This window comes from Cygnus atratus, chromosome 2 (assembly GCF_013377495.2).
Source record: "Cygnus atratus isolate AKBS03 ecotype Queensland, Australia chromosome 2, CAtr_DNAZoo_HiC_assembly, whole genome shotgun sequence".
NCBI lineage: Eukaryota > Metazoa > Chordata > Aves > Anseriformes > Anatidae > Cygnus > Cygnus atratus.
This window is the reverse complement of record NC_066363.1, coordinates 34946611-34966431: the sequence shown is the minus strand read 5'-3', so window position 1 is coordinate 34966431 and position 19821 is coordinate 34946611.

Sequence of the window (19821 nt, the reverse complement as noted above, 5' to 3'; positions counted from 1 at the left end):
GCAAGTTGCTAAACAGTGTGGAATTTAACCCTTCTGAAAGACAGGAGTCGCTGAGGGCATTTAAAAGTGGGAGAGGAATAACAAAATATTGATGTGGGGAATGACCTGGTGAAGGGCACAAGTCCTTCTCCATCCCTCTGCCACAGGATGGCCTGGGATTTTTCTGTGCTGTGTCCCAGAGACTTTGCAGATCTAGTCTCTGCTCTGCATCCTGGGGCTACAGGACAAGTTAATGGGCATCTCAGCCGGACCTGGCTTTGAGATGGGGTACTCACATGTCCTGTCACTCCAGATTTTGAACTCACACCACAGCAGAATAACCTTCCTGCAAATTTTGGTCTGTAGTGAGTGCTCTACCAGTCTCTTTAATACAAGTGCTGCGTAAGTCACCGGGCATGAGGATCCTACTGCCCTTGGTCAAAACAGAAGTCCTTGCATCAGTCCATATGAACTTGTCCCTCCTGTCTATCTGTACTGCCATATCTGTGTACCCATCCATGGTCATAGAGGTGTCTGGACAGCATGCTTCTTCATCAGGTCTGCAGACAGTGAGATGATGCTTTTGCGACACGGGAGACAGCAAGCAGAAAATCTGAAGAGGACAAGTAGAAGAGCCACTATCTTGGTCAAAAAGTGGTCATTAAACAAGGTAATTCTTCATGTATCTCTGGTTCTGGCAAACACTGTGCTGACCATAGCAACAGCAACTGCAGATCCCAGAGCACTGCTGCACTTGTGTGGCATAAATGTGATGCATGGTTTTTAACAATGTAGGGAGAAGAGCTAGAGAGATCAGCCATGCTACAACCTAGATGAAAAAGAGGGTGCTTTATTTTTCACATGATGCATTGCAGCATTTGCTGGTGGGGCTTTCTGGGTTGTGTCCATAATGACAGCATGATCTCCTTTATCTAAGGCCCACTGCCAATGTCAATTAAGCTCTGTGCTAGGTGAATCTAGATTTGAAGTCTTGACATTCATAGGATTTCAGATGTCAATGTGGCAATCAAATAGCCAAAGCAGAATTGTTTGGAGGCCATGGGCAACATGCAACAACAGACTCTGATTCCAGTTTCCCAGTGCTGACAAATACTAACCTGCCAACCAGGCTACCAGTCAACAAGCAAAGCTGTTTGATACACCAACACCAGATACAGAAGAGCTTCAGATACTTTGATGCTCTTCTTTTGAATTTATTACACTTCAGCACTTTCCTTCTCAAAAGTTTTTAAAAAGCTGTTAATTTTTCACTCAGATTTTAAAATGCACTGAACTTCCCAGAGACGATGTCTAACAATGTTAATGATGGCTGGTTTCAGAACTCCCAATAGGATTTGTATGCAATTAATGTTCTCCTCCTCTGAACAGAAACCTAGAGGTTTGCAAAACACACCATATGTTTGTCAGTTTGCCAATGAATCAAGATGTTTTTGCAGCCTTCTGAGTTTCAATAATTAATGGTAATGTCTAAAACCTAAATCACAGTTCAGGGGCTCAGAACAGAACTTTTGCCATGTCCGGTGTTGTTCAGCATCATCAGAGTGAGACGTTTCAGGTGAGAAATCAAACATTTGTACCAACTCCTATTTTTCCCTTCACTGCCTGATCTCCCATTCCCCTCACCATTGCTCCTTTTGAGCTATCTGAGTAAATTCCTGCAACAGGCTTACTTTTTATGCAGAGTAATGTTGTTATCCTCAGTGTAGGGTTTGGTCTCAAACACCCAAATGTTAAATACTCCTAGCTGCCTAAATTGACTTGATCTTAGTGACTAAATCATGTCTAACAGCTTACAGGTTGAAAATATGCTTTATTCTCAGCAAGCGTCTTGTTATTTGCTTTAGCAGACTATTACCAACCAATTAATACAACAAAATTAAGCAAACAAAATAGATCAGATAGATCTCAAAACTGTGTTCACAAGCAGGTTCACTAATTTTTATGAGCCATGTTTTTTCTATTATTATTTAAAAATGTAACTGCTTGAAAGTCTGATCCAGAAGAGAGTATTTAATGTTAATACCTCATATACTTCCTTCACCCTTGGGTAATTCTTCTGAGACCTCCTCTGTTTCCACATTTGTGCATGAGCACTTCTGCTTTAGCTGAGACTGTATAATTAGGTTCCTTTTCCACGAGGTGACGATTTTCCTTTTTGCTAGGCTACTAGAAGTCTTTCCCTTTTTATTGATTCCCAGCTGATCTGACCTATTCCAGTCTTTTTCCCCAGACAGATCTAAATTTGCACTTCAAGACGGCTGATAAAGGAGCAGGAAATTCCTTAACTATCTACAATATGCTAGACTGCTACCCCTCCAAACCAGAACTACTGCAGGAAGAGTTCCAACAATAATGATGTCACCAGCCCTTCTGCTTCAGAATTATAAATATCACTAGAAATGGAGTATTCTTTAATTTGGTTAGTCTCACACTCATTTTAATATTATTCATAAAATGGCTAATTTGTACAATCAATTAATTTAATTTACACCTAGCCTATCACATAAGTTAGCAGTTCCCATGATCAGCATATTTTTAATAATACTGCTGATTTTTCTCAAGTGTGCCACGATAATGTTGGTGTTGTGCCTATGTGAGAGGTAATGTGTTTTAGTACCATGAATCTTTTTAGCTTTATTTGCACTTTGCAACACTGCCCTTTCATAGAACATGAAGAACATCAGAAACATTCAGAATAATTCCTTTTAGGGTCAACCAATTGCCTGTGCATGACAGAAGCAGGGGATATGCTGGTGCCATTTGGGCCCCTACTGTGCTTTTCATTTTGGGGGTAAAACTCCCCCTACCAGCACACAGCGCGATATGCAGAACATCACAGACTGGAACAGCCAGGAAGATTTCTGTACAGCAGCAGGGTTCAAATCCTATTTTGAGAATTGTGGCACAATACTAAGTGATCCCAAGCATTTAATCGTGCAGTCTCTCGTTCTTTTTAAAGATGACACTGTCAACAGCAGCAATAACTGTTTCTAGCTAAAGCTATCTCAGAGTATCTCTGGGATTCCTATTCAAATGACTTCTTACTTGCAGAGGGTTTTTTTCTTTTACTATATTGATGTAGCAGCACTAATAGAGGACCCAGTATAAATTAAAGAAAGAAAAAAAGTGTTAATGCTAAATATGGCTTGCACAAATATGGTTTACTGCAGCTTAAAACTGGCAGCAGAAATCCCAGTACAGATAACATCTAAATCCTATTAAGCCTCAATGCAAGGCAATATTATTGAGATATAACCTTGGCTGCACCAAAAACAAAGGTTTGCTTTAAAGATTCATAGTCTGTTTTGTAAAATATATATCCAGTCCTCCTCCTCCACATGGTCTTCTGAACACAATTTCAATCCAAACTCTTTTGTTTTTACTTCTTTTGACCATCCAATTCTCAGTTCCATTAAATTATTCATAAAAAATATCTTCCTTTCCTTGAGAAAAAGGTGGATTTTACTCCCCCCAAAATTACTCCCGAACTGAAAAGTTTTCACTATTCAAAACACAACAACAACAAAAACATGGAACCTTTCAGCAATCTCCCTGTCCATTACCAAAATTATTTTGCCTGGAAATGCTGGTGCAGTAACTCCTGAACACTGCAGGATGAGCACCCCACAACCCCAGGCTCCCAGTCCCCACTGGGTCCACCAGGCAGGAGACCTTGCTGTCCATGGGACTCTCAGGCTGTGCAGGATGCCAGCCAGCAGGGAAGGGAAGAACATGGAGAAACAGCACTAAAATCCCGCAGGAAAGAGCTGGGCAGAAAAAAAAAAAAAAAATCCAACATAATTTTTCATTGAAAATGGCCTGTTCAGCAAAAGGGATGGTGATTTTCACTCACCTTGCAGGGGATCCAGCAGGGCACCGTCTGCTTTCCTGCCAGGTCACCCTCTCCATTCTCTCTGATAAGCTGAGCAGTCATTAAAATTGTGGGCTGAAAAAGCTTCAGTTTTCCCAGACTGGGACTGTGAGCAAAAAAAAAAAAACCCTCATGGCTGCAGGCTGCCAGGGTACAAGGGCAGGATGGGGTCCCACAGTAGGAAGAGGAACAGAAGTGACTTGAGGGTATCAGAGCCTGAACGTCCCCAATGATGCTTCCTTCTGAAAGAGGAAGCATCTTCTCTCTTGAAGAGAGACATTTTTGATAGTTTTATAACTGTTACCTTTTAAAAAATCCCTTCTGGAGGGAATTTCTGGAATGTTCTTGTTTAACTTTATTTTATTTTATTTTATTTTATTTTATTTTTGTCTGAATTTCCCAGAGAGTGGACAGTCTAGCTTTAGTCTGGATTCAAGCAGCAAAACATTCTTCAAAATACATTTTTTTCCATTCTAAACCAAGTCAAAGTTTATAGTGTCAACTTCCCTATTTCTTCTCTTTTAATCAAAGCTCAGTATTTCCATGGGTCAGAGAGAATAAATGCACTTGAAAGTGAAGACAAGTAGTCTTATAGAGAAAGCTTCTGTTGCTGTAAAGCTGCCATCCTGACTTTTAGGTCATCCTTTTATCATTCCTTACATTTGAGAACCACCCACAGAAAACGGGAGTATGACAATACCTACATTTACCTGCCTTTACCTTGTGGTCCCAGGAAGCCACTACCATAATTGTGCTTTTAACTTGTACCTATGTCTGGACCAAGCCTTCAGCTAGTTAGAAAAAAAAAAAAAAGAAAAAAAAAAGAGAGAGAGAAGAAGTGAGAAGATAAGTAGATAAGTATTTTGCAGAAATAGCTTGAAAATACTTTGTTCTGCCCTCCTTGACACTGAACAGGAGATGGATTGACGGGATCCATCGTCCTATGTACTCTGAATTCTGCAAACGATATCCCAGCAAACATTTCCATTATGTGTGTGCCAGGGTTTGAGAGCTGTTGGGGCTTCTGAATTCAGTAATATGGCTAAGCAATTCAAACAGGAAACAGTCTCTGTGGTCATGAGGAAGAACTGGGAGAACTAAATGTACATCCCTTACTCATTCCCATCATCCAGTGAAGACACAAAAATGGGCCAAGGCAGGCAGATTTCAACATTGTCACACAAGATGAACAGAAAACTTTTTCTCCACACCTGAAAGGGGGGAACCATAGAATAAATGCCTTCTTCCTGCAAAATGTTCTTGTACATGCAAAGTGCAAAAAGAGGAGGAGGAGGAGGAGGAGGAGGAGGAGGAGGAGGAGGAGGAGGAAGAGACCTTCCAGAACATCCTCCACCGGGGATGACTGCTACCATGGCAACAGCAGCTATGTGAGAGAAGAGGAGAGAAGCACCAGCTGTGGTCGGGTGATTGTTTTTTCCCCTTTTTTTCCTTTTTTATTTTTTTTCAGCAGAGCTGCTCCAGACACTGGGCTGTTTTCCTGGAGTAGAAGTGTGAAGGGGCAGAAGCCCCCCTGCCAGCAGCGCAGCACTGGTGGGCTGCGGGTACCAGTAGTGCTGCTCCAGGTATGGGGCACTCCTGGTCCCCACCAGTCCCTGAGCTGCTTTGCACTATTTTTACTCCAGGTCATTCTTTGTGTTTAACACAATTCTTCCTTGCCTTCTGTAGGTAAAAAATCCGGAGATAAAAACCATCATTAAACTGTCCCCATGGTTGCGATCTGAGGATTATGGGCATGGTCTGCTTTCAGCTGCATGAACACAGAAAACTATAGCTTCCTCCCCACTCTGGATTTAAATTCTTATACCCAAACTCCCTCCCAAGACCATTGTGCCGTGCTTGGATCAAAGGCAGCCCTCAGTGGGACACCTCTGATTGTACCTGTAATCACCTACAGGGTCAGTGTGCAAGTCTAAGCCAGGCTCAGTCTGCTCTCGAAGGCACCCACACAAGGTGAGTTATCCCACCCACAGACAGAGAGACAATTTGTGCTCTGGAAATGAAAGCCTTTAGCACTGGGCAGGATAAATTGCCCCCTGAGGGCCTCTCTCTCTCTAGGCAACAGAGAGCTGCTACTCAACCAAATTAAAGTGTAACATTCAAAGCTTAATGTTAGATGAAGTGACTCTCATCTGCAGACTAATGTTGCCCACAGACCTACTGAGCCTCATTTATCTTACACAATTTATTCCCGCTCCTTCTCCCTGCAGCTGGGCCGATGGCGTGTGCTTTCAGGGCTGTGCTACAGCCTCTCTCCTGCTCTGGGACGCCGTGCCAGACGCAGCTAGAGATGGCTCTGCCTCCTCATTGCAAGATGCCAGCTTTGAAATAGAATGCGTTTCTCCCAGACAGAAATTATCAGAGCAATGCAATTAGCAATCATACCTATAGGGCACATTCTGAACTTCGGTTACTGCGCAACTGCCCAGAGAGTCCATTGAAACTCACATAACCCATTTCAGTACATTTACCAATTATCATGCAAGAATGGGTAAGAAACAATTTGCTACTTAAAGTCGGCAAATGAAATCAAGGCAACTTTCAACTTTATGAGTTTCATTTGATTTTCCCTCGATTCAGATGAACACCCGCCCCCCACACCAGAAGTCACAAGGGATTAATACATATTCTACTGAAAGCCACCAAGGGCACTAAATTAAATCTGTGGTGCTCTCTCTCAATCACTTGCACACATAAATGGCCTGGAAGCCCCTGCAAGGCTTCCTGTTGGCGTGAGGTCGCCAGACAGCCCAAAAGCTATTAGCACTGGTTAGGGAGTCGCAGAGTGATTTAGCAGAATTTCAAATGACTGCCGCAGCACTGTGCTCCATGCTGGAGAATGGAGCAGTTCTTGGAAATGCATTTGGATAAAGCTTGTGAATTTAGTTATTTGACAGATCTCTTGATGTTTGACAGCGTGTGTAACGCAAGTGTTGTTCATTTTAACCCTCCCTCTCAGTTATCTGTGCTAGCAGTTGCTGTGCAAATGTTTTCAGAAGGGCAACAGGACCACTAACATAATAAAGGGCAATTCCAGTAACAAGTGATGGTTGATATTGTACTGACTTGCAGTCTGGATCTACCAAAAGTGAGCATTACTGAAAGCCTATTATATAGAGACAGAAACCTTGAAAACCCTCAGGTCCTTCAGCGCCACCTTTTCTGGTACATAAACGGAAAACAAGTAACAGCACTTATATTCTGTCCACACACATGATTTTTAAATGATCTTTCTCTCTGGAAAGATAAACTCCTGTCAGCATAGAAACTGGAGTCACATTTGGATCTTGAACTTTGAAATTCCTGTTTTTCCCAGTGAATATCAAACACTGTAAGAATCTGTGTTTCACAGTGAGGATGTGGGAAAAGGGACAGACGGTCATCTTTCAGATATGTTTGCAAAGATTAAAAGCCATCTTTAAACTGAATCAGCCTCTTGTAATTTCCTGCCCAAAGTGGCAGATCAAACGAAAGGCTATGAGAGAATATGAGTACATTTTTGCTCAGTCCTAGTAACCTCAGCCACCATCTTGGGGCTGAGGATTTTACTTGATTAGATCACTCAGGTTAAGAAGAAACCTTTTTTTCTTTTTGAATGACAACAGGCGGGTCTGCCTGCGAGATCTCCTCTCATTTTCCTACATGCACACAATCCAACATGGATGGCAGTCTCCTATAGGATCCTTTCTCTGCAGCTCTTGCCAGCCATTGGACTAACTGGATCACATGCAGGTGCTGATGGTTTTGATGTCTTAAGGTTCATTGTGGACAAATTTGAATCTGGGAATATACAGCAAGGGAAAGATCTCACACGCAGAAAACTATTTTGCCTGGAGGAATCTGGGGAGAGAAAAAAGAATAGGTAGGTGAAAGAAGTCTTGTTTGTTATTAGGACATTTTTTCCTTTCCCATATGCCCTAGTGAGAAGATTTATATACCACACTACCTATTTAGCTTGGAGTTTTCTTGTCTGGATTTAGCTCTAAATAAATGGCCAGGATTTGTAACCATAATCTCTATTCATCAAGAAATGTAGTAGCTCAGTCACAGAGAGAAGGGAACACTGATTCCCCAGCCTCCACAAGCCTTAGGCACTTTAGTAAGGGCGAGTGGCTTTCCTGAGGGTCCCTCTATCTCAATTCTACCAGCCAGTGACATCTTATGCCACAAAACGAAAGCCTTCACAGTGATGGGCAGTGAAGTGGTTACTCAGACAGGAACGTGTTTTTTCAGATGTCTATGAAACATTTGGTTTTGTACCATCCTAACTCCCATAAGATCATGCCACTGCCCCTTTCATAGTCTGCTGTGGTCTTACTAGTGCCAGCCCATCCTCAGACTGCCTTCTGCTCCTCCCTCCTGTCGTGGCACCCACCTCTGCCCCATTTCCCTACTTTGTCATTTCCTTCTTGACGCTGGCCTTTCCTGCATGTAATGCAGCAGGGATGACCAAAGACTGGCAGATGAATGGTCTTGCTAGGTTTAGTTGTGAGAGGAACAAGAGGACCAGTTTTTCAAATCTCATTTTTTCCAGCTTCATATTAACCCACTGAATCTGGATTTGCAAATAGTTTCTTCCACTTTCAGCACAAAAAGCACTGTGAGCTAGTGGTCAAAACAAATGAGCTGGGAGCAGTTTCCTTGTGAAGCCCAACCTCAGAGGGATGCTTGATGCACATCATATGAAGTTCTTGGTAAAAGTCACATAAAAGGCATTGTGAGCTGGAGCCAACGACAACTGCAGTTGACCAGAAGACTTCCAGAGGCTGTGGATCAGACCTTTAAAAAACACTCAGTGTGGGAATACACAATTCCCCAGTGAGTCCCCAAACTCCAAAATGCACATGTTTTTGTGGCGGTGAGAAGCTCGACAGCGCTGCAGTGACTGGTGATGTTATCTAAAGCTTCTCTGTCTGGTAGCATTGCCTTTCACAGAGAGCAAGATTGTGCCAGATCTTCTCCTTGCCAGCCTATCCACCAAGAGTTGTCACCCTCCTCTTTAAGGGCCTTTTCTCCAAACCGGAGACCACTTGATTTGTTGGACCTGAACTCATGTACCCAACCTTTCCTTCAAACACACCAAAAATCCTGACACACCAGTACCCGTCAGTCACTTAAATTCAATCAAATAAACTTTTTCACAGTTCACAGCTTGTCATGGGGCTGGCTTTGGCTTGGCTCCAACTTCCCATTTTCTGGCGTGGCTAAGTCATTTCATTATTTTCCTTGTTATTCTCTCCTCCTTCTCTTGGTACCATTCCACAAGGTTTTTTTGTCTCAGAGCCAAAGGCAACTACACAGACTCTTCTGATCCTGTGATATGGGGAATGCAATAACCATCCCAGGGATCCATCTGACATCAGTCTGAATGTTTCCTTGTTAAAGCACACAAATACAGTTTTGAAGGAGCTGATATGGATAGGACTCCACATTTTTTGACTTTGTGCAGTAAAGGCAGTTTTCTTTTCCATTCCCATGACTGTAGAGATATGCCAGATTTCAGTGGGCCTGACCCAACAGACTAAAGGGGGGGAAAGCCCTCCAAACATGTTTTCAAGATGTTAGGATCATATCTCCGTAATTAAATTTTCTGGCAGTTGGAAGTAGTGCAAGATCAGGGTTTCAGTGTCTTAGAGACGAGAACATATTGTCTGTCTTTGCTATGGCCTGCAAATGGCCTCTGGTTGTATTTAATATTTTCTGGGTTAGCTTTCTGCAAATTTGAGTGGAGACAGCAAATACAGATCCGTGGTCCAAGGTCCAACAGGCAGATGGGTGGCTGAAGAAATGAGATCCATAATACAAAACACTTGGAGAAAAAAAAATAATAAAACAAAGAAAGAAAGAAACAGTTGCAAGAATTAAACATTTCCAAGCTCCAATAAAGTCCTGGTTTTGTAATCAGTTACAGAGAGGCCAATCTCTTTGTATATGTATATTATATATACACATATGCCAGACTCTAAAAAGCTGAAGGAAAGTGCTGACTATATATAAATGGGTATAGATTTATGTACCCTTTGACTGGAGAACAGATTCTACTTCTGCTGAGCAAGTCGGTTAAGTTTGTGAAACTTGCAGGTCCCATTTTAGTGTGTGTTTGCTAGTTTAAACAGCTTTGAGCCACATCCACGTGGATAATGCATGCACCCCTCCATGCGATCAAAGTGCAAGGGTCAAATCCTTCTCTGCAATCCAAGCCCTTAGAGCTCCTTTGATGTTGGGGTCTCTCCAGGTGACCATTTCTAGGTGGCAAAAAGTGAGCACATGGGTTAACTGTGGGCCTTGGGAGCTATTAGACAGGAGATGGCCTGTCAGCCTGAACGAATGTCAGAGGTCCAGGCTGTGTATGCCTCCGTATGACCCTAATGCAATAACATTTCTGTTTCTGGCCATGGTTCCTAAGTTAATAGAGTGCGTTTGCCTGGGTTGTGTGTTTTGGGGGGAGGTGGTTTTGTGTTTTTTTTTTTTTTGTTGTTGTTGTTGATTTATTTTTTTTCTCCAGGCATACATTCATTTAGTTTTTTAAGTCACTTTTCCCCATGACCCTCATGTTTTTGTAGTCATCCAGTAATAAAAGTTTGAGATTTCACAGCTCTTTCAGGACTGACATGGATCTGCAGAACTTTTGTATAAGAAAAAGCGAAGCACAACGAGTTTACCTACTTTTGAAAGTTGAAGTCAAACATTCAAACTTGCATTCAATCTGTCACCAGCAATTATCATCAGCTTCTACCTCCCGCTTGTTAATATTGCCTGTAACTGTTTGTCTTGTTGGCCCCACTGTTTTGAAAGACACAGACAGATACTGGCGAGCTCTGGCACAAGCACATTAGGTAGGAGGAAGGAAAGGATGGACTACAAAAACCTTACATCCCCAGCAGCAGCTTTACACCCTTCCTGATTCCCGGTGCGAAACAGAGTCCCATCTTCACTGCCTGCCAAGGGAGCGAAGATGAAACAGTGAACCTGTTTCTTTTCCACATTCTGGTCTCTTCTCTCAGAAGCCTCCTTTTGAAAATTTCTCTCTCTTCCTCTCTACAACCTACTGCAAATATGAAGTTTTGATTATTTACTTGTTTGTACCAGAGCAGTATTGGCTACAAGAGCTTTACCTATCAACAACTTATGCACAATGTAGTAGAGCTGTCAGCAAGGACAGATATGTGGGAGGGTTGATGAAAAGGCCGTGCACCTAATGCAAGAAATATTCAGGTCCTTTCCTGTGAGTAAAGCTCAAAGCCTCCTTGACACTCTGCAGATGGTGCTTGCTCACTGCAAGCTACATGTGTGCAGAACAGAGCAAAAGGCTTTGGAGGGCTCGTCAGAGTCACACAGCCATGTTAGCTGCTCTCTACTTCTGTCTCACACGCGTGCACAAAGTGGGGCTGGGAAGGGTATCTGAAAAACTGCTGCTGCGTCTGCTGCCAGTTTCACAGTTCCATTACCTAAAAGAAATCTCCCTTGGAAAGAAAAAAAAAAAATAAGAGAGAGAGAAAGGAAGAGAAATGTCATTTGCTGACATTGTCATTCCCTGCTGCCCAGTAAATAAACATAACATCTATTTGTTACCATGGAAACATCTTCCATGGTCCAAAGTATGCAAAGGAGAGGTATTTGAGAAACCCAGAAGTCTGAGGAAATGAGCAAGTATCTAACCTAGCATTTGATGTTGTGTCTCTCCTGTAAGTATTAGTACTTTATTTTTTTATTTTTTTCTCTAAGGTACAAACATATTTATTTTAGAAAGGGCAGCATGTATCTTAGAGACAAGGCTGAAACATTTGCTTAATGTGCTGTCTCTTCAGTGCCTAGTGCTTCCTCCCTCTCCCCTGCCAGGGAGGGATTTGTAAATAACTGTTTTATCTGTACATCTAAAAGGCACTTTTTTCTCCAGGGACACTGCATTTGTTCTTCTCATCTTGTGCATCAAAGTTAGAAAGGCATTGCCATGAGCAACATAAGCTATGTATTGATTTACAACAACAAATCACTTCTCTTGCCCACACTGTGTGGACAGTCACCTGGAGATGTGGGGAACACATCCCCTCGTTACTGGGGGACTGCGGTGCCATCAACGAGGACCTGCCCACCCTGCCTGCTCCAGGACAGATGCCCTGCGATGTGGCACCGTGCTGCAGCCCCTGAGCATCATAGTCACAAGCCTTTCATTTACACAGCATATGAGATGCTTAGGACCTGGACACCTCCTTTTGTATTTCCCCTATAGCAGATGTAGCACCATGAAGGAGAAAGCAGTCTTCTCTAAGTCTTCTATCATATGGGTTATGCAAGCCTGCAGATGCCGTGCAAATAACAAGGGGCAGGTGAAAAGACATTCTTGTCTATAGGTATACAAAGAGCTACAGATTTGTGAAAATGTACCCTCCTGATAAGCCACACGGGGATGTGGCCATGTACTGCCTTAGAGGAAGCTGGCATCACACCGCAGATCATGAGCTTCACAAAAATTTGGGTGTAAGCAGTGCCTCGCACCTTTAATTTGGAAGCAAATTTGGAATTTTCAACCTAGAGTCCATCCCTGGAAGCCAATGGAAGCGTGAGGTCTGAGGTGCTGAGGCTGCACGGGTATGATCAGAAAGCAGAAAACCAGCTTGAAAATAAAGTCTGTGAGCAAAGAGGGATCTAAGACATAGAGAGGAAGGGTGTTACGGTGGGATCACTCCATGAAAACACAGTCATTGTTTTTCAGACAGGGGCAGAGCAGAAGTTAACAGCTGGAAAAAGAGTGATGTTGAATCTGGCTGCATGGTCTTTAAACATCCTATGGTATGCAATAGGAAAAGTATCCATTCCATTTAGAATTATGCTTTATGTTTGATTTATTTGTGGTTTTTGTTTCCAGTCTTGTGCCTGACTTAAAGTCTGACTTTAATTCTTAAGCAAAGCCAAGGGGTGTATTTAAGACTAAATCCTGAAGAGGCATACCTCCAAACTAAGCTCTTCTGTCAGTGTGGGTGGAAGACAGAAAACACATATCACACAAACCGTCTGTCAGCTTCTTTCATATTAATGAAGCCTCTCTCTTAAATGCTTTTTCCCATGCTTGTTTCCCTACAGAAAAAGTGGAGTCTTGCATTCTCCATGCACATGAACCAATACCCTAACTGGATGTGCCCCAAAACACTCTGATGCAAATATGAACCATGAAGGAATGCACTTGAATTGCAGAGTGCTGGAAATGGTCAGTGGAAAAGAGTTAGTAGCTTTCGAGAGGTAAAAGTCATCAGCTTAGGGGTATAAAGTCCATTTTCTGCCTTCATAAAGGCATGCTTTTTAGACCATTCCACAGAACGACAGATAAGCAGTATATGGCGTCACCTTCAAACTTGAGATTTTCTGTTAAGTGATTTATCTTGGTGAGAACCACCTTTTGCCTTCCTATATTTCTTTGGGTTTTGTTAAATTCTTTCTTTCCATCTCATCTCTCTTATATCAAACCCTCTCCATTGCTGCATTCCTTTGTCTTCTTCTCACACATGAACATCTCCAGAAAGCTTTGATTTCCGTTGTACTGCTCTTCATCTTCTCCTTTAGCAATATCATTTTTATTTTTCATCTCAAGCAGCCTTTGCCTTTTCACCCACCTTCTTCCTCTTCGACTTGATACTCTGCTCACACCAGTGTACAACTGTGTAATTATTCATCATCTACAGTAAGTGGTCTTGATTTATTCACTGTGAGAAAATCATTTGTCTACACTGATTTCTCTAGCACCAAGCTTCATCTATTGTTTTTCTTCCTACACCCATTGACACACCTGATAGCACATGCCCTAGTAATATCTTTCCAACTGTTAACAGTTACTTTTTTTCCCTAAATAGCATGAGTAGATAAATGTTCCCCTTTGGACACATTTTTAACATATATTTCCCCATGCCCTTCTTTATTTAGGAAACAGTGCCTAAATCCAAATAATGGAATCCCAGAGCAATAGTAATGGGAAAAAATGGAAAAAATCACAAAGATGAGTAGTGTGGCATACTTTTGCATTACCTTTCACTTTAGAAAAAAACTTCTGACTTGTTAAAAAAAAAAAAAGCTTACTTCCTACAGGTTGCACAAAAAAAATATCCTGGTTTTCCAATATAATTTCTTGCTGATCTGTCCAGATCTGTGAAGTCATAGGTGACACTTGTCAGATGTATCTATGCTGGCTGAACTTCAGGAAAAAAAAGGTGCAGCTTTTGCTTTCAATGTACTCACTTTCCCAAAGTACACTTGAACCCTTACTTTCAGAAAAATTAAAATTAATTGAGTTTAACTATTTTTTTTATTAAAAAAGGAAAAATGTCACACCTCTTTAGCCTGTGATTAGGATGTACTTGTTTATTTATAGACCCATTTGTTGCCTAAAACCATTTCTTTTACATAATTGCTTCCTCAGACTGTTTGCTTATGTCGATCAGAAAACATATTTTGGAAGATTAGGTCATTTATACTTGTGCAAATCTGAGCAATAATTCAAATAAAGCAAGGTCAGTTTAAATGAATACCATAGCTAGCACAGGGATAAACCTATTAAATTAAAATCACTGGATGTAAGACTCTGCTGATCATGTACTTGCACTGGAACATGTCAAATGAAGATTGTTTCTATTTACTAATTTACATCAGTGCTGCAAAGATGAGATGAAATTCTCTCTAAAGTTGTAAGGTGTTTACTATATATCAGAAGGTCAAATAGTAACAGATTTCCATTTGGCAGTAAGTTAATGCTACTTCTGTCAGGCATTGTAAATAGCTCACAGCTGAATGTTTTTAAAAAACCTAAAGCCCAAGAGCAGTACACAACCCAGCCAGACAAGCAAAGGAGCTGGGCTTATCTCACCATTATATTTTAAGAATACAAACCAGAGTAATTATCTCTGTAGTATTTATTATTTGATTTTTGAAACAATTTGATAATTGTGTCCATAATATTGCAGATTCAATCAATTATGGACAAAAGCTTTATTTCAGACCTATACAGTAGGCCTGCAAGATTTACACAGGTGTTTAAATTCACGCATGAGAGTATTTCCACTGAATGCTAGGTTGTCATCTGCTCTTCTGCCCACAGACATGAAACTGTTCTTTTATTTCTGATAGTCAGAATTTGGTGATGATCATTACACCAGATGATTGATTTTCAGATTGTTTGCAGAATGTTTGTGTAACAATGTAGATACCTAAATTGCACAGTATTGTCTTTGTTTCTTCTATGGATGATTGAAATGGGAACTTATTAAATATAAATACGTTATTTAATATATAAATTATATTAAATATAAATACATCTGCCCACTGACCAGAAGGAAGTCCAGGAAGAGGAACGAGCAGAGCTGGGGACCAGCTGTAGGGGCAGCCTTCCAACAGGTTTCTCACTTCTCGAATCCCTGTGGATGCAACATTGGGAGGAGACGTGGCACGTCTGCTGTAGGTATGCCCATGAGTCCATAAACCCCAGGACAATCCCAAGAGACCTCAGTCCTTTGGGTGATGGGAAGGGACAAGCAGAGACACGAGGCCACATGTCAGGTTGCTGCTTCTATTTATAAGCTGCTTGTAGGCATATTTTATGTATGCATTTACATGTTTGTAGACATGCATGTGCATGTAGACAAAAACTATGGCAGTGCGTGCATGGTCCGTACCATAGCCACAAGATGTAAAATTCCTGTCCTGATAGGAACCATGCCGGCTAAAAGCTGAGCTAACCCATTTTCAGTCACGTTTCCGATGATCCCAAGGCATGGAAAGCACATCATGATGCTTTGAGCTGTGGGCTGGCCTTTGGCAAAGCCACATGTTCCACACCCCGCTGCCCACTTGAGCCGCATCCGTATGACCAGCCTAGCACAGGCTGGGTATGATGCGTGGCACAGCATCACCTCACACACCCTATATTCTGATGGGCTGCAGGTGTAACCACCTTAATCCATCACGCTTTTTCTGTGATGCCACGGGTGCCTTTTACAGAAAAAGTCCCCCTTCACTCGTGAGACGGGGCAACTGCTTTCTTGCCCCAGTAAAACCTCGTGTTATCGTGAAGTGGCAGCACTCTCAGTGCCAAGAGGAGAGGTATCCTCCACGAGAGGCTGTGTGGCTCTTTTATGCCCGGTTCATCAAGAAGGGATAAGTCATAATTTGTAAACAAAATTGAGTTTAAATAAATTTTCTTGATGCATTCTGCTTCAAGTATCCCCTAAAATGTATCACTTAAAGCCAGCATTAAAAGAAAATACTATTAAGAGGGCATAAGGTAAACTCATTTAGTTGCTCAAATTGTATAACACAATGAATTAATATGGTAATGTATCTTCAGAGACCAGAAGTAGATAATAGAGGTGAACAGAGGTTTTCGAGCTTGGCTTCGGAAAGGCAAAAGTAATTTATCATTCTGTTGCAGTTTTGGAGGAAAGCATTTCTCATTTCTTCTGACTCTCCCTCTGAAATTCTTAGTTTCATTTTCAAACCACTTTTTGAGGTTTTGCTTTCTTTTTATTCCACACAGAGTTCCTATCAAGTTCAGCCATACACAGCTTTCCCTGGAGAGGCAGCAAGCATCAGATACTTTTAGACCCATCCCTATGCTTACAGGCTTCCAGGGGCTGCAGCAAAGCGGGACTTGCCTCTCTTGGACATTCACCTCATTTCTCCAGCTGGCATGAGCAGGGCATGGAAAGAATAAAATAATCCATTTTTTCCCCTTGTTTGCTTCTGTTGCTGGGGTCAGGGTGAGGCTCCAGCTATGATCAGTTCTCTGTGAATAAGCCTACTCCTTTCTTTACAGCCACACAAATGCACATTATGTCTTTATTACCTACATGCATTGTCCTGTAAGAGCGTATTTTTAATTAATAGAAAACAAAGCCCTTCTGCCCTTATCCACAGGAAATATTGCCTCATTCATGCTAGCCATAAATTAAGCTAATACAGTCTGCGTGTCCAACATATTTCTCTCAGGTAACATTCACTCAAATATTAAACAGGAAGAGAGAGAAGGAGGGAAATCCTATTACCAAAGCACTGGTGTAAAGATGGACTCTATAATTGCTGAAAGGCATATCAGAGAGAGAGATTTTATTGTGCCGTAACAGTTGCGGAAAGTAGAGAAAAATATCTGATACAATTGAAACGGGGAAATTTTAGCAATGCAAAATCTAATTGCCCGAATGGGAATGTCATCTGATGCTATAGCGAGGCAAACATCTTCAAAAGAATTCAGTGGAGAAGAAAAACCTTTATGGTGGAGAATAAAAGCTGCTGTACAAATATATACTAATTAACCTTACTAATTTGTCTGTATAATTAGATAGTCTCTTTGTTTCTTCTTTTCTTTTTTTTCTTTTTATTTTTTAACTGCAAGCAGGGCACAGCAGTAGCAATACAAAATATTTTACTTCGCCTTCTGTATGCTCAGTGCTGGCAAACAGTAGATATCTCCTTGCAAATGAGCTGTCACAAATTGCTCCTTGTTTGGTGGCGACATCCTTGGTCTACATTATAGCTACAGGAAGCCTAATCAATTATGCTCCTAAAATGAAATAAGAGCTCTGTGGTGCCAGGGGCATAGCTCATAAAATTAATTACAAGGCAAGTTTACATATTGAAGTACCAGTTTATGGAGGGACTAATAACTTTTGATGAGACTTTGACAGGATATTACTCACAAGGATTATGAAAACACAAAAATCATTTGCGACCGGCTACTCAGACAGCAGCTTGCATCCCAGCCATCACCCGAGGTCCGACCCTTTCCCTTGTCAAGTGCCAAGGCTCCCAATGACACCCCAATATTGCCACCCATGCAGAGAGCACAGAGCTGTCCCCCTCAGCCACCAACGTCCCCTCGCACAATGTCTCTTCTCCCTACTTCTCCCACCTCCAATTTTATCCTGCTTCCTGAGAAAATCTCCAGATTGTGACAATGTGAGAAAAACAGATCTAGATAGTGTTTTTTTTTTAAGACTGGGCAAGTACCAGGCTGCAGGGTGAGCCCTGGTGCCCTGAGACATCCATCCAGGATCGGGGCTTCGCCATCGCCCCGACCTCATGGCACTTCCACAGGCAGATAATGGGAAATAGGATTACTCAGGCATTTGTGTTTGCTCAACTGTGGAGCATAAAAATGTAAAAGGTGAATAGTGACAGATGGTAGATCTTTGGGGGAAACAAGTAATTTTAATGGTGGAAGCAAACAAAGCAGACCGTGGCATGGATTAATGTGGAGCCTTTCATGCAAAGATTGAAAACATGTTGCTAGTCAGCCCACCAAATGGGTGAGAAGGCAGGTAAAAAGCAGTATAACCATTAAACCACTGGTTAAGCTGAGGCACTGAGAGGATAAGCACCTTGCTGTTACCTCAGCCCAAGGTGTGCCACGGCCAAGGGTGGGCACCAACCAGAGGATTGCACCAGCTCACTGAGTCACCTCCCGATGTGACTGAAGCTGTTTAATGAATTGCCTTTATGAAGCTTCAGGACACAGAGGCCCACGTAGAATGTCAAATGATAAATGGCCTGCCTCAAAGATGCCATTCATAATCAAATCTTAAATGTAATTCCGCTGAATGGAGTCATTGCTCTTCTGTGTACCATTTACAAGCCCTGATACCATTCTCCATGAACTGATACCTTCTCCTGAAAACAAGCTGTGAGTTACCCTGCACAGGAGCTCAAAAGGAAGCTGCACAAAACCACACTGATATACTCATCATGGAGTTACAAGAGAAACAAGACATGTGAAACCATGGCGTGTGTAGGTGTCTGCATATCTGTGTATAAGCATCCTAATAATTTTTGAAGGCATTGGCCAGTTCCAAGCAGGCATGATCCACAGGTAGCAGTCTTGGAGGTGTTATGGTTTTACGAGTATTGAGTATTGGGAAAATAACTTGCTGAGAGAGCAAGAGGGGGACCCTCCCCATAACACATTTGTGGGAAAAAAAAAAAACAAAAAACTATGAGCCAAAAACATTGTCCAGAAAAGTTGAAATGCAAGTTTTTTAACAGCACCTTAAAGCAAATCATTCAATTCCCAGGCACAAAGAACAAACGTGTTCTTTAAATTATCATTACAGAGTTCCTTGTTACTTAGGCTGGGCAACAGATTTTCATTTAAATGGAGGTCTCCTCAGAAGTGCAAAGGGGCCTTTGGGGAGGTTCAGGGGAGGAAAAATGTAATTTTTCAGGCTCCAAGTGTTCTTTTGTGTTTTATAAACAGCTGAGTGACAGCCCAGTGATTAATAAGTTACATAAATAATTATAAGCGACATGTAGCTGAATCTAGTCCACATTCCAGACATGGTACATTAAATAAAGAGAATTCTACTCTTCCCCCCAGAAGAAAATTTATCTGGCAACACCAGATAAATCAGAAATGATACTGTTAAAGCACATCCAGTTCTTTGGAGAGAGAGCTCATCAAAACCAGAAGTTTCTACTGAGCACACTTTCTCAAGCAAATTGTTTCATTTACTTCAGTCCCACTTTGTAGTCGTTCGGTATAAAAAAAAATATTTTCTTCTTTTATTCATCCTCTCTGGTTGAGCTTATTATTTACCCAAAAGTGCCTCTGCGGAGAAGAGCTTTGTGCTGATACCCTGCTATAGCCTCATGCGTAGGAAGGTAAATGCTGGTTTGCAGCTTCAGCAGCGGAGCTCACTGGGAGGCACATCAGATGTGTTTAATTGCTCATGTTTTACAGCACCATCAAGAAATTCAGGTTGAATCAACCCCCCTCCCTTGGATTAGGCATTGAAAGAGACAAAATTAAGCCTGCCTGTGTTTTCTATTTTAAAGACATGTTTCTAGTATGCAAGAACTGAGTAGCATCTCTATAAGTAGTTCCTGAGAGCTTTAGGGCAACTCGCTGCCCTCCACAGCAAAAGGTAAGAGGATACAATAGAACAGAATAGCCTGGCCCG